The sequence below is a fragment of the Gambusia affinis genome, linkage group LG21 (assembly GCF_019740435.1).
Source record: "Gambusia affinis linkage group LG21, SWU_Gaff_1.0, whole genome shotgun sequence".
Lineage (NCBI taxonomy): Eukaryota > Metazoa > Chordata > Actinopteri > Cyprinodontiformes > Poeciliidae > Gambusia > Gambusia affinis.
Genome location: NC_057888.1, coordinates 8,731,083 through 8,746,591, shown reverse-complemented (window position 1 = coordinate 8,746,591; position 15,509 = coordinate 8,731,083). Strand labels below are relative to the sequence as shown.

The 15,509-nt window shown below is 36.6% G+C and overlaps 1 long non-coding RNA gene across 2 annotated transcripts in view; it reads right to left on the bottom strand.

The window, feature by feature from the left end:
• The window catches only part of LOC122824120, a 48,854-nt gene extending 33,638 nt beyond the window's left edge, over positions 1–15,216 (bottom strand). The window contains exons 1-3 of one of the 2 annotated variants that reach the window (XR_006369449.1): positions 14,913–15,216; positions 14,290–14,361; positions 11,441–11,479 (exon numbers count right to left, since the gene is read on the bottom strand). This is a non-coding gene — a long non-coding RNA (uncharacterized LOC122824120). The remainder of the gene's footprint in view (positions 1–11,440; positions 11,480–14,289; positions 14,362–14,912) is intronic. The other variant, XR_006369448.1, reaches the window with a different exon arrangement.
• Between the last annotated feature and the right edge of the window lie 293 nt (positions 15,217–15,509).

Here is a 15,509-nt window from a genome sequence, read left to right as displayed (position 1 = left end):
TAAGCACTGGCATACAGTACTTACACAACAATACATCTGGGGTATAGTCCCACTCCCTTCTAAAATGCCCCCAAAAAACCCACACATTTTAAATTTGCACAAAAGAAGAGTAACAAGAAGCACAAAAGCGCCTTCTGCAGATCAGAATAAAGACGAATACCACCAAGTTAGTCACACAGCAGAATAAAATCTTCAAAACAAAGATCCCTTCCACATATTTCTCTTTGTTGTCATCTCATTGAAGAGTTTTCCCACTTTTTACTGTCAATGCATCACTATCCAGTCAATCTCTCAATCTTTCTGTTCAGCGTTTAATAATTTTATTTTATTTTATTTTATTTCTTTATAGTGAACAATAAGTATTTAAGGTCCAACCCACCAAGGAGTCACTGCACATATGTGTGGTGGGGGTTGCACAGATACCAACTCAGCATCTCAACAGTGTGGAAGTCAATGCGACATCTAAAGAGGGCAGGTGGTGCCAGTCAAAGTGAAGTACATGAGCGCAGTCCCAGTATGTAATGTCTGAACTACATAATTAGATATTTTTCCTTGGCGATCTTCAAATTATGTCATCAGGACTTATGGAGAACTCATTAGTCAGTGTAGCAAACAAACTGGAAATAGCTCTCAATCCTTTGGAGACATGCAAAACGTATTCCAGGGAGGAAATGGAATCGCTGTGTGAAACCAACAAGAACCAACATGACACCTGGCGTTTTACAGCTCAGAGTGGTTTGTTGCACACTGCTAAGCACAATGGTGAGGAGTGCTTCTTAATTGTACAGATTTGAGTTTACTCACAAAAATCAAATACGGCTGTCCAGAAAATGCTACAGTCACTACTGTTTTCTTTTGTTAACTAAATTTGCTTTAAAAAACAATGGAAAGAAAAAAACTTTGTTCTATTTGAATATAAATACTAACACCCATTATTTTTTACAGTGCACAAAATTTAGCGATTTCAGAAATGGAACATTGAGCTAAAGAAAATTATGATTTTCAGCAGTACTATTTGAAGAAATAAAAGTAATTTTATTCTGGTAAGGATGTTATCCCACATAGAAATAAATTTCCATAGAAATATAAATGCGTAAGATGAGCACCTTTTTTTTTTTTTTTTAAATAATAATACAGAACACACTTTTTTATATTCTATGTTGCATGTTCAGACAGATGTTGAAAAGAATTGCTCCCTATATCATGCAGTTGGTGTCAGAATTGTACACATATTGCACAATAAGATTAGAGCCTTGACTATTATGTGTTAATTTTGATTAATTACAGCGACTTAAAAAAAAAAAATCACAATATTAATCACAATATGTTTTACAAAGGTTGTGGTAGGAAACTGTATTTTTGCATTTTTGCCTGTAATGTAGGATTCTCAAACAGTGAAGGACAACAAAGCCACTTTTCCTGGATCACCGTGGATAAATTTTTGCTTCAAGAAGCGATCTAACAAGACGCTGGAAAAAACTATTGTTGTGTTCTAGTTGTGTTAAATGGAGCTCCCCTAAAATACTATCTCAATGCATGACATGTTGCCGTCCACAGTTTATACTGAAAGTTGGCCATAATCCATAGTGGAACCTGTCCTGTACTGACATTGCCTGAAAGCCACTCAGCACTGAGGAAGCCATTACTCCAAGGGACAAATAAAAAAGTCAGATTGTAGTTTGCAAATACACACAGACACAAAGACCTTCATTTTTTGAGACACATCTTGTGGTCTGATGGAAATAAAGTGGAACTGTTTGGTCATAAAGACCATCATTATATCTGTAAGAAAAGCAGGAAATATTGAAGAAACATCTAAAGACATCAGCCAGGAAGTTAAAGCTCCGGTTCAGATTGGTTTTCCAAATGGGCAATAAGCATACTGCCTTTGAAAATACAAGGACAACAAAGTTAGTCTCAAATCTCATACAAATCTGACCAGGAGGAATGATAGAAGAATTTATTCACATATTAAGTTTTATTTAATCAATAACTGCAAAGAACATGGCAGCTAAACAAAAACACCAAGAAGAGTGGAATCCAATAGAAACTGGACTTTTGTCTAAAGTTACCTTCCTTGGAGGATGTAAGGTGTGCATTTTTAGACAAGCTGACATGTAGATGGGGGCCATTAAAATGCTGCTTTGGGGTTGGTGCTGGAAACAGCCTGCTATGCCTCAGCTTTCCCGCTAACACAGGTATTTTCCTATCTATGTCCCATTTAAAACTTCACAACAATATCTGTGGTCCTTTCCTGTTATGTTTTTCACATTTTAAACTCAAAAGTATGCTTTTGTAAAATGACATTTTGTAAAATAACAAAGTCCAGCCATGTGTAACTCTGTCACCAAACCAATAAACAAAAGGTGACTTTGTTCTATTGCTTCCTTCTCTGAGTCTACTTTTATAACAGTTCTGTACTTTGAGATCATACTTGGGTTTAGTTTTGGGTTTTCTTTAACCTCAGGATCTTAACTCATCATTGTGACATCCAGTTCCAGGATTTGGCACCAACCAGAACAAAGCCTAATACGTAAAATTTGATTTGGTTAGGTGATACTTAATTAACAGTGAGGGAAATCCAAATAAATAAACGTACTGTATAATCGCATTTATTCATTCTTTGTTTGTACACATTTGTCCTTGCAGGCTCCTGGGGCTTCTGATGCCCAACTCCAGTAGTTACTGGGAAGATGTCAAATTATCCCAGGGCAACAAAGAGTTAACCACACCTGCATATTTAAAAACAATTTTATAGAGACAAATCAACCTTAAAGTCATGTTTTTAGACCATAGGAGGAAGCCAGAGTACCCAGAGAGAAACTACACATGCATGCAGAAAGAGCCAAGGCTGGATTTCTTACAAAAGAAGAAGAAAAATTTAACCTAAAAAGTGTCTTGTTGAGTTTGTTTTATTCTTATAGTAAAAAATGTTGATTTAAAACATGGAATACAGTAAATCTCCTTCTCAGAAAAATATGAGTCACGGTTGTGACACACAGGTTTTCTTTATCTGCAGTGTGTTTGATGTCACCCTGTAATTGGGAGTATTGTTGTTCGTGGCGGCAGGCAGTCAGCGCAGTCACAAACATTTTCTGGCTGCAAACAGACAGTAGACATTGACCTTGCTGGGTTGACATTTGACTAAATTTAAATCACACAGGCTTGACAGTGGAGTAGACTGTAAAGCAGGCTGGAAGATAAATGTTTGTCCTAAAGTTCTCTCCTGTTTCTTAGTTGGGATTTTTTGTGAAGAACAGCAACATTTCTCATTTGAAGTAGAAGTATTGAAGTATTTTTTTCATGAGAAAAATGAAGTCTTTTCATAAGCTTTTCCAAGACTGGCTTGTGAATTGTAGGTATGTATAGGTAGACTTCATTTTACATCAAAATGACTAATTCTGATATTTTGCCACCAAATATTTTGTGCGCAATAATTCTAAACTCAAGTGAAGCTATAAAACACTGACTGTGTGCTGAAAAGCTTAGTGATTAAAATGTAACAGCAAATAAATGAGATAAATTGATGTCATTTTGAGAGACAGCAGGGGTTATTGGAAAGCTTTACCATTTAATGTGAACAATTTCTCCACCTATCCCATCTAGATAAAGAAATATTTGTACATTTGAAACTATCCAGATAATACATATATATTGTTAGTCTAAGTAAAGACCATGTCATTGGCATCTTTTTATTTACAAGCAGGTGACTCAAGCAATAATTGGGGAAAAATGCAAGATTGGGCTTAAATATTAACCTAAAATCTTATTCCAAATCAAGGTGACTGACGTTTGTATTGAACCAATTCAGCTAAACTTAGCTACAAAAGATAAACTCTAAATAAAATACTTCAATATACAACAAGGAATGCAACAATTTGTACTGTTTCTGGATGCACTGTACTAAATGTTTAACGTGATAAAGAAGGTTTTGATCGGTATTAAATATAAGCCATAGGTTTAATGCAAGAACCAAGGCCATTTCACACTTTATGAAAAACTCTAAGTACAGATCTCCTGGGAAGTTCCATGCCAGCAAAAGAGCAGAAATGACAACATTCTTCTCTTTCCAGAATTAAGTATGCTCCATTAACATTTCTAAACAATTAAACAACAGTCATTGGACACCACATAAGAAAAAGTTTAGCCCAGAGGATATTTTGAGAGAAAACTTCGAGAACACTCAATCCAGTGCAGCGAAGAAAATAATTTTTACACAGCCATGGGAGAGAAAACAAATTTTTTAGCTCTTCCAACATATGTACAAGCATGTGAAACAAAAATAAACAAAAAGAAAAAATATTTCTAAAAGTAAGGTTTGCTACATGCAATTAGCAGCAAAAATCAACCAAGAAATTGGTTTATTCAGGCATTATTCTAATTCTTCATGCGAGGCATCTCTACATTTATTTGACATGTTGTATAAGTGCATGAATCAACAAAGTAAAACTTTAGAACTGTCATAAGGCCGTGAAAGATGGAGCAAGAACTTAGGTTTGCATCCAGCTTATATTACGTTAGCAATAACACTAAACTAGGATTCCCCAGTGCAAGTGTTAGACAATGTCTCTCACTGAGTGCATAAAGCCATTGTTGAAATGGAGAGCTCCTTTCGTTGACAAACTACATCATCCTTGGGGTGGGCACTCCTGGTCCTCGAGGGCCACTGTCCTGCAACTCTTAAATGTCTCCCTGGTCCAACACACCTGAATCCAATAGCTGAATCATCTCCCAAGTGCAGTCAGGTTCTCCAGAGTCCTGCTAATGACCTCATTATTTGACTCAGGTGTGTTGAAATAGAGATACATCTAAAAGTTGCAGGACACCGGCCCTAGAGGACCAGGAGTGCCCACCCCTGACTAGACACACAGTGGAGCATTACCACAGTTCTTCCTCAGAGCAGCTGTAAGACTTTATAACCATCACTTCCCCCAAAAAACTGATTAAGTCTTTATAGCACTGCTGTTTTCTCATTTCATGCAAATTGTCTAATTATATATATATATATATATATATATATATATATATATATATATATATATATATATATATATAGCAAGTTGTCCATTTTTCAACTAAGTAAGGCTAAAGAAATGTCATAAACCAGTTCTTTGAGAAAGATGGCGAAAGAATTTAAGTGTACATCCAGCTTAAATTATTTTAGCAGCAGCGTTGAGGTTAAACAAAAAGTGAGGCGTTGTTCATTTTACTGCTTCACTATTTTGCACCTTCACAGTTTTGGTCATTGTGTACACAACTCACTGGTGTAAATCCATCTACAGCAGGGGTGTCAAAGTCAAATGGACGGAGGGCCAAATAAAAAATTTAGCTACAAGCCGAGGGCCGGACTGATCGAATGTTCATTGAAATTTTTTTAAATGACGCATATAGTCTAGTGAACCAATTGAACCTACTGAAAACCTAACAAATATATTCCAATATGATCAGATAAATAAAGCAATATTTTCTTATGGCTCTGTCAGTAATCTTTAATTTTCAACAGACACAACTGAAATATTTTTAAAATATAATTGGATTGAAATACAATAAAATAAAGTGCAAAAATCTATTAATCAAAAACAACACTTTCATCAAGGAGAAGTAATATGCAGTGAAAACAAATATTAAACTTTAACTTTTAAACTTGAACTGAGTAAAAACTCTAAATATAAACTCTAAACCTTGTTTGAAACCCCCGGTTCTCAGTGTCCACCTTCCTTTTTGCCATTTTTGATGGGTATCTGAAAGTTAATTTTACAGTTATGCTGACGACTGCTGTGCTAATAACCCTTCTAGACCGGACGTGTCGCCGGCGACACATCTAAATTTGCAGTACCGTAATTCCGCCACACGTAGCGCTAAGTGGAAAAATTCCAACGGTTTCTGAAAGGGGAGACGTTGCACTTTCCAGCAAGTATCGGGTTAATACGGTAACTTCGCAGCTGCAGCTGCAGAGAGTATAATTAATCCGGGGGGCACTCGTTTAATAGACGGTATATTTCGGCAATAACTTGGTGGATATTGAAAGTTCCGGTTGTTATGGATACATGGGTAAGTACATCATCTCACAGAACATTTAAAGAACTACTTACAGTTCAAATAAGGAAGATATTTTTTTTCAGACGGGGTGCCGGCTTGCTGCGGTCTGCGGGCCGGTTCTAATAATAAACCAAGATCATCCCAGGGGCCGTAAAAAATCTTCTCGCGGGCCGGATGTGGCCCGCGGGCCTTGACTCTGACATATGTGATCTACAGTATGTACTGTAGATATTTTTAATCTTATATTTGGGAAATTGATAAGGAATTCTTATTCAAATTAAAAGTTGAAGTAAACAAATTCAAATAATTAATTGAAGTGTGTTTTAGCAGCAAAGCATAATTTCTATGTGGAGAAATATATATTTTTTTAAATCTACCCAAACTAAAAGGTATGTAAATTGTTACATATATTTCTAAAGTGTTGATAACTGAACTTCTTTCAATGAACAATATGAACTATATTAAAACATTACTGAAAAGATTTGTTTAGTTAAAACTTGTGAGAGAACTGGTGTAACATCTGCACTTTGGAAATCACACCTTGTCCTCACTTTCAAAGTGACATGTGCTCTGACCTAAGAGTCTAAGAAAACATTTTAAAGAGGGTCATTAGTTACCAGTTAAAGACGATAATTGCCTATTGATGAAGATGAAAGGACTCTAAAGAAAACAATGTGGAAATGGGCTGCTACCATTCACATCTCAGTCGGATTCCAGAGGTTAGAAGCTAAGTCCTGTTGATAGTCTCAAAGGGCAAAACGCTGAGCACTGAGAACTTCAGTGTGACTGTTTGGAAGCACAGCCACAGTTTAAGCGCACAAACATGAAAAATATCAATTTCACATTTGGCTTAATGCTTTCACACTTTGTGTCATTGACACCAAGAGAGAAGGACTGTGGAAGACAAAACACAGCTCCTGGATAAGGATCATGTTAATGCCTATCAATTAGGATCAAAAAGGGATTAACCGGCATGGTTGCAGCGGTGGGATGGGAGCCCATGCAAAGTCACTGAATGCTTGGGGTCGCACCCCCGACTTCATTAGGCCTGACCTTTCCATGCCATTGTGTGACAGCAGAGACCCTGCAGTCGATGGGTGCAGCCTGAGCCACCTTAGAGGGCTTTTTGAGTCGAATATGAGACACACAAAACTGGTTGTTTGAGATCAGTGAAATATGAAAAATTCCCTTTCGAAGTCCAGGGAGACTTATTAGGTTACTGCAACTTAGTGCAGTTGGGTATTTACTCATCAAGCCCTCGAGCTTCTTGCAAAGAAAATCATTTTCTTTTCTCACCTTGGAGAGAAGTGAGATTTACTAATTAGTCATGGTGCAGCCTCCCCTGAACTATGATGTACCGCAGGGATGACGAGCTCAACTCTGCCGTGCTGTCTTAATTCACAAAAAAGGTCAAATGGCTAAAGTGAAAGCAGGTATTCAAGGTGTGTTGGAATAAGCCCCAATTAAAGAAAAATGCAGGCAATACTGCCAATTCTCACAAGTCTGGCTTTGATGGTAACTTTGAGCAAATCCCCTGAACTGTAGGTGTGTATGTGTGTGTGTCAGGAGGGAGTTAATGTTCCTGTAAGAAAAACATTTCAAATATTTCCCTCAGAATTCGAAAAACTATAAGGAGAACCCTAACTTCAGCTTCAATGCTGACTCTGGAAGTCTGCGCTTCCTTTCCTAAACATCCGCAAAAATCTTCTTTTACGATGTAGTATTGAAAGTTTTATTGATTTCTGTTTTTATAAGCATCTGATTAATTTTCATTCAACAAAATGTTTATTGTTATTTTACCAAAAAGGTTAGTCCGTTCGTATGTCAGTTGCTAGTCAAACTACAGCACTTTTCTTTTGCTATAAATGCTCTTTAAGTTTGAAATGTAATGCTTAATGTGTTGTGTAGGAAGCTGGAACAAAACAAGGTCTATCAAACTTAGGTATTGACCAATGCTACTATAGTTCTTAGTGAAGTATTAAAAAATGTTTTTAAGTTATTGTTTCAAAACTAAACAACTACATTATTCTCCGATCATATTTTGTCCAGCTCTCTCCCTTTTTTGTTACGAGAAATCTGTCGGGGGGTTTTTTATAAACTCCTTTCGGTGTTATTATATTTACACCAAATATGTGGTTAAGTGAAGACTAGACTAACCCCTAAAGATATGTCTAACACTTGCTTTTTGTTCAAAAATCTGATGGCTTCTTTAGATTTCTAATCAAATTAAAATGTTATTCTATTCTACTGATTCAATTCTACTATTCAAGACTTAAAGTTAGCAGAAGTTTGTCTGAGACAAGGAGAATATCTTGACGAGAAGAAACATTACAATGAACAGCGGTCTGCCGGACTTTGCCAGCCTTCCTCGAGTCGTTTAAATGTTTGAGGATGGGCACGCTCTTTGTTAAAGTCAGGATAAATTTGAAGATAAATGAGAATAGGGAGTATTTTGCTAAAGCTGTCACTGCTGCAGTTTTTTGGCAAAGGGGAGCGGACATGCAACATGTGCACATCTGAAGAGTGGCAGGATCACAAAGTGCAACGACAGCAGGGCAAACACCCAACATTTAGACTGTTGACAGTGAAATCATTTACCTTTCCAAAAATAGCAGATTACATTTGCACTATAATGTAAGAGCGACATACTGTAATTAATGTGATCCTAATATTCATTAATTATTTTGCGGCTTCAGCAGAAAGACAGAACTTGTGGTTAACCAAACAACAGTCAGATGTTAGCTCAAGATGGCTTTAAGAAGCCGAAATTTTATTTAGAAAAATCCATCTGATAAAGAAACATAGAGAACGCTAAACACCGAATATTAGTTAAAAAAAGAGAAAAAAACTGTTAAAAACCAACAGTGGTTCATTCTCTGCATATTTTTGTGCTCTAAACAAACTTAAATTCTAAATCGCATAATGTTTTCAATAATTCAACATTAAGAAACATAAACTGAAACTATAAAAATGCATTGAAATGAATGTGGTGAAGTTATCTCCCATTGTTACAAAAGCCAAGAAATCCATCCATCCATCCATTTTCTGTTCACCCTTGTCTCTAATGGGGTCGGGAGGGTTGCTGGTGTCTATCTCCAGTTACGTTCCGGGCGAGAGGCGGGGTTCACCCTGGACAGGTCGCCAGTCTGTCGCAGGGCAACACAGAGACATACAGGACACACAACCATTCACATACACACTCACACCACAAAAGCCAAGAAATTGTATGTTTAATAAGGAAAAAGCTGATTAGTCTGACATTAAGCTATAAGTTGGGAACATGGAATTTCTGCATATGCATGATCCCAAAAGATTAGCTTTTTCTCTCACTTTTTGCGTCACTACGGAGAGGAGACTAAACTTGACGCTATGGACAGCCACTGTTGTGCTACGTGGCATCAGAACCCAGTGTGGCTTTCATACAAAATCTTAACAGTGGACGAAAACAAGAAGTAAGGAGGAGGGTCTCCTAAACCTCCACATCACTCAGTTTAGCTCAATTAAACCACAGTGTACTGTACTTTCCAAAAAATCTTGAAAAAGCTTCTTTTTACTTCAACCTAGATTCCCAAAATAATGCAACCTCGTTATCGTTCAAATCTTTCATTTTAAACTATTGCAACCTAACACACAAATAGCATCATTTAGTTGCTGTTTTTTAAAATAAATTCATATTTAATAGGAATTCATATTTAATATGAATCAAATATTTTGTGAATTAAGTAATTAGATTTAAAATGAAAATAAATGGATAAATATGAGCGCATAAATCTGTAAGCAAAAAAAGATATGAACCGTTAAATAATAAATATGACAATCTATCTTAAAATTTTATACTGGAATACTGAACGATGAAATGATACAATATTTATTTTTGCATTATGTAGTGTTTTTGATGACTTTAACATGACTTGCTGCATTGTTAAAATCTATCTTATTATGTAAATATTTTTTATTCAGTTTTCATAAGCTGTAAATCAAAACTTAGCTACAGTTAAGGAGGGAGTTTTTTATATTGGTTTAGAAAACTCAAAATAAAAAAAAATTCACAGTCAAAGTATTTTTTAAGACTTAAATATCTCATTTAAAAACACTTCATTTAATTAATTAACATATGGCTTGTATAATTTCTTGTGTAATGTAATTGGTAAAAAAAAAAAGGTGCATGGCATATATCATATGGTAACCGAAATCATTTTATAACAACATATAATTGCCGTATATAATAAGATTTAAATACTGCTTCAAAATGTTTGAAACTTTCATTTCTACGTATTTTAATTCATTGTATCAAACGTTGCATAGCTTGCGTAAGATTATGTTTAAAATTCAGAAAATTCACAAAGGTTTTAATTATAACAGCATAAAAAAACATAATTATTTGTGCTGCCGTCTAGAAAATTTAACTTATTAACTATTAACCACATTTTTATTAATGCATCCGTTCGTGCATAATTGTTTTCGAAATATCTTCTGAGGAAAAGTTTATGTGGTGCATAAAAGTTTTAGGATTTTATTCAAGTACTTAGACTGCGAGTTCAGATTCTTCTTTTTAAAAGCTTGAGTACAGTTTATCTCAACTGCCACGAAGTAAAATGGACGCTGATGGCTTTGAGATAAAGGCTAACACCAACCCAGGGTCTCAGTTGCGCAGTTGTGGGCCCAAGTAAGTGGACCCAAGCTTTGCCAGACTGCCAAAAGACATTCTGAAGTACACACAAGGTATTCATTTGAAATGTCCCACGACAGTGTCAGAAAAGACTGCATCATCATGCAGCAAGAACTGCTGAGATAAACACGCCACCAGGCAAAAAGTGTTGCTGCGGACGCTTTTCCAGAGGGCCGTGTTTTGAAACGTGCTCAGATTTAACTCTGTTCGCACTCAGAAATAGACCCAGAAAAATCCTTTCATTAAACCTCAGGAAGCATTAGAGCCAAGATGAAAGCCTGTTTTTCACCAGACATCGTCACGATGTTGGACCTCATGACCTCACAGTGGGTGGAGACAGCAAGCCAATAGAAAAGAAGGGAGGATGCTTCGGAGTGCTTTTTTGCATCAGCGTTTTTCAACCGAGCCTCAAGTGAAAGTTACGAGTTTCATATCCATGATTATGTCATAAAGAGATCAAAAAAATCCCCCTTGATAGAAACCAATCACAGTTTAGAAGTGAGCGATGGCGACGGTGCTGATTAGTCAAATTTTCAGCTGTGTAGCGTACAGAATCGGCATTGCAGTTCAAGAGCTCGACCTCTGCAAACATCATTGTGTGCCATGGAGTGATATTTCCCTCAGGCAATCATATTCAATAGATGTAGTGCCTTAAAACCTTCCTAGAATTACTTTAGTCCATTTTAAATTTACCCAAATGTGCTTTAATGAAAAGGTCAACACATATCTTACCATTTGTTGACAGGAAATCATAACTGTCAATGTCAGCAGCTGCAAGGAAAGCAAAAACATGAATCACGTGTGAGAATGAAGTGCTAGCAAACAAGTGTGAGACTGTGTGGAAGATTTGACTGTAAGCACAAAACATTTTCAAATAAAATATATTTCGCTGTCATTGTAGCGCTGAACGGTTCAAAACAACTTAAACTACATCAACTGAAAAATACAAAAACTAATTTTTAGCTGCTTGTTTTCATAATGATAAATTAAGCTTGATTTAATTTTTAACGTAGAAATTATAAAAAGGTTGCAAATGCTTCTTTCTGGCACACATAATGTAGGACATGTATACAAAATAATTTTATTTTGAACAGATGCATTTCTATAATTTATCATCAAAACACCAGCCGCATTTATCAGAGAAATTTGTACTTCTTTATAACGTAGTTATACATTTAGTTATAAAAGTATACGTTATACGTTTTGCAAAAACTATCTTTTGTGCATAATTTATTCCCATGAAAAATTTTTAATAATCCATGTTTGCCAATTTATCGCTGAATACACAAAATTAATAGACGAGCCTGAAAATACCTCTACTTTCTACTTTTCTCAGAGAAACTCAGGACCTGTAAAAACTTCTGCATGTTTTCAAAGGCGGCTTCATGCCTCAGTAAGCAACACAATCAGCAAGCACTCAGAAAGCATTAAAGCGACCAGGACCACAAGAGATTAAAGGAGCTCCTCTGACGGCAGATGAGTATGCACTAAGTAGATGATAATGAAGAGATCTGTCCAGGCTGGTCAATGATATGGCAAACAGATAAACATCACAGACTCAGTGAGTGGATGTAACTTGTAATGTCAGACGGACGCTCGGAGCACTTTTTAAGCCAAAGTTAATTTCAGCTACTTGCATTACTCCCTCAGAAAAGAAAGTTGTAAAGAAAAAAAAACTTTCAACTGCAGGAAAGGTTTTGTTTGTTTTTTTGGTTTGTTTTAATGATTATACAAGCTATAAAGAACATAATTTACTGTATAATATTTTTTACAGCGCATCAAAGTTTATATTTACTTTCCCGAAACCTACTGTTGTATTCCTCTTCATAAAAATATACTGTAAATTACTACTGTAAATAAAAAACTTTGTCCTTAATCACATACCTTCTAATAATAGAATTTATAAGTAGCAAATTAGTTCAACATTAGACAAAATGTACACAAATACCGTGAATTGAATTCTGCCCCACTAAATAGTAAACTCTAGTAGGTCAGTATATTTTTCAATAACCTTTAGCTACAGCTCTTAAAAACATCAGCTAAGTAATTAAAAAAATGTTTGAATTATAAAATTAGCACTTATTGGCAACATTAAATTGTTTATCCTTACACACGTATAATCATAGGCAGTCGCAAGTTGTTAAAATAATAAACATTCAGATTTAATATTAAACTGGTTCTATGTAACACTACGATATTTCAACATGTTTTTAAAAATCCAGAGTCAAGAGGACAACATGGAGAGTGTTTGTTTAGTGTTTTTCTTAATAGTTCGATGTCCTGCAAGCCTCTTGCATGCACGTAGCAGACAAAATGGCTACCAGGCGTCTCAGATCTGCAGCACTCGATGAGCTAGTGAAAGAAAATGTGACTGAGAACCAGATGAAAATAATAAAATTGTACAGAGTTCAGTTGATCAATGCATGCAACCTGCTGAAAAGAAGAGAAAGAAGCCTCTAAATCGCAAACCAAAAAATATTTCAGTCAGAAATGTCGGTTCAAAAATGCGACCTCCCTATGTTGTCCGCAAGCTCTTTATACTAATGCATTGCAATCCAGTGCAATCTAGACTTGCTGATTCACCATTAGTCTCGTGTTTCAATTTTTTAATCCTATCTTTGATTGTACACGTCACGAATGCAGCATTAGAGCTTCAGCAGCCATCTTGCCAAAACAGAGCTGAGACGAGGAAGGAGGAACTGCCTGTCTGACTGAGTCATATGACTGCACAGTCTGCAGACAACAGCAGCGACTGGAAAAAAGTGTCTAGACAAATCAAAGCTCATCTTAGATGAAGAAGACTAGCATCATCTCACACAGATTAGTTGTGATTTTTCCAGAAATCAAAGAATTCTGATTGTCTTTCTATCTAATTAAATCATTTAAAAAGTATTTTTTTTAAATGTACATATTGATTGTAAATAATGAAGACCATCAAGCGCATTAAACTAGGTGAGGTTACATACGTTCTAGGGTTTCCGGATTTCAGCAAACTCACAACTTTATAATTATTATTTTTTTGCTTAATGCTTCAAATATGAGTTTTGGTTTTCACTGTGGACTTTGAGTGTTTAATCTTATCTAACTTAGTCCTACATGTTGTTTTACGGATTGTTGTACTTTGACGCTAAAATGACGGTAAAATCTTGGGATGAATGAGAGAACTTATAGGGAAGTTTTTGGGAGATAAACAATAAATATAGTAAGAAAGAATAAGAGTTTCGATACAGGCTCCAAACTATGGTGCATTTATTATTTAAACGTTAAAGGCCTTGTGTAGTTTAGGCCAAATTTCTAAGCAACATAGTATTAGAGCTGCTGAACATATTGAATTGTAATTATTACTGCATTATCACATATCTGAGACATCATAACAATTAAGTCATATTCCCCATGCTAGTGATAAATTTGACCAGTTGGATTCAGTTTAATTGGCACTGATGCCTTTCAAGGGTGGTAATGTGGAATTTAATAACTTAGACCCAATTCAACAATAACACTTAATTTCATTCTTTCATAATATCTATCTATCTATCTATGGGAGAAAAATATCTATTCCTAAAATTTATGCCAAAACAAACCTTTATGTGCTTTTATAGGCTGCCTCGTGCATGATGCACTCATCTTGAACTCCATGGGTGAGGAACAACTCCCTGCAGAGCATAAACAGACAAAATAAAGGGAAGCATTTTATAGAGTTCATAATTCATCATGATGTAACAATTTAGGTGCATGTTGCGTAGGATAAATAGAATGCAGCTTTTTCGGGAAAAAGAAAAAATCCCCAGTGCTTGGTGCTGTGGCTGAAAGGGTTAAAGTAAACGCACTAAAGCCAGGCTGTGCCCCTCAGGTGACTGCTGAGTAAACACAGAGCTCGAGCGCGCGTGGAGTTAATCAAAAAGCCTCGCGTCAGCAAAGGTGCGTCACCTGCGCATCTTCCTGAAGTAGTGAATGAGGTCAAGTCCCCACAACAACACCGCTATTGTCTGGCATGAGTTGCACAAAATAATACGAACGCGAATACGGTGCGAATTATTTTTTTAACAGCACAAATGAATGGGAGTATCTCTTCTCTCACTCTGTTGCGTATGTAAGCTGAGGAAGATGTTGGAGAAAAAGCGTTAAAAATACGAAAAGCACTGCTGTAATGCTGCAGCATCCGCTCTGTTAGGCTGCTTGCCCTCCAGGGTTTGCCATAACCTACCTGGGCATAAGGAGCTGTCTGCCTGCTGATGGACTGCAGAAGAGGGGGGAAAAACTTTGGGTTTTTTGTTTTCTAAAGAAGAAAAATAAACATTTCGTCAATGCGTGGCGACTCAAGGTGAAGCGACGTCTGAGGATGAGTGCAAAGATCCAAATATCCCAGCAGCCGGCTTCCTTGTAGATGCACAGAGACCCGTAAAACTCCATTTCCAAATTTATCAATTTGAGACAGACTCCAGACAGTCTTCTAACGGTTGCGTGCTTGGTCCCCTCTCACGCGCGTGCACGCGAATGGCGCGGGAAGCGGCGGCGATGACAGATCTTCCCCGAAAGGACACCCCGCGCGGCCAATAGCGATAAGGGTTATGAGATGGGGAGCCAATCAGAATGGAATATCAGCGTGACGTCCCGCCCTTCATCCTTCTCCTCGCCCGTCTGTTGACAGTGAGTGCGCTGAATAAAACAACAGTCTGAGTCAAGCAGTTCATTGCACATAGATCTGGGTCACTGACTGCAGCTTATTCACTCTGGGAAAAGGGGAGCGGGTGCATGACTGAATGTGTTACAGAGAAATTATATCGTGTTTAATTGACAAAGC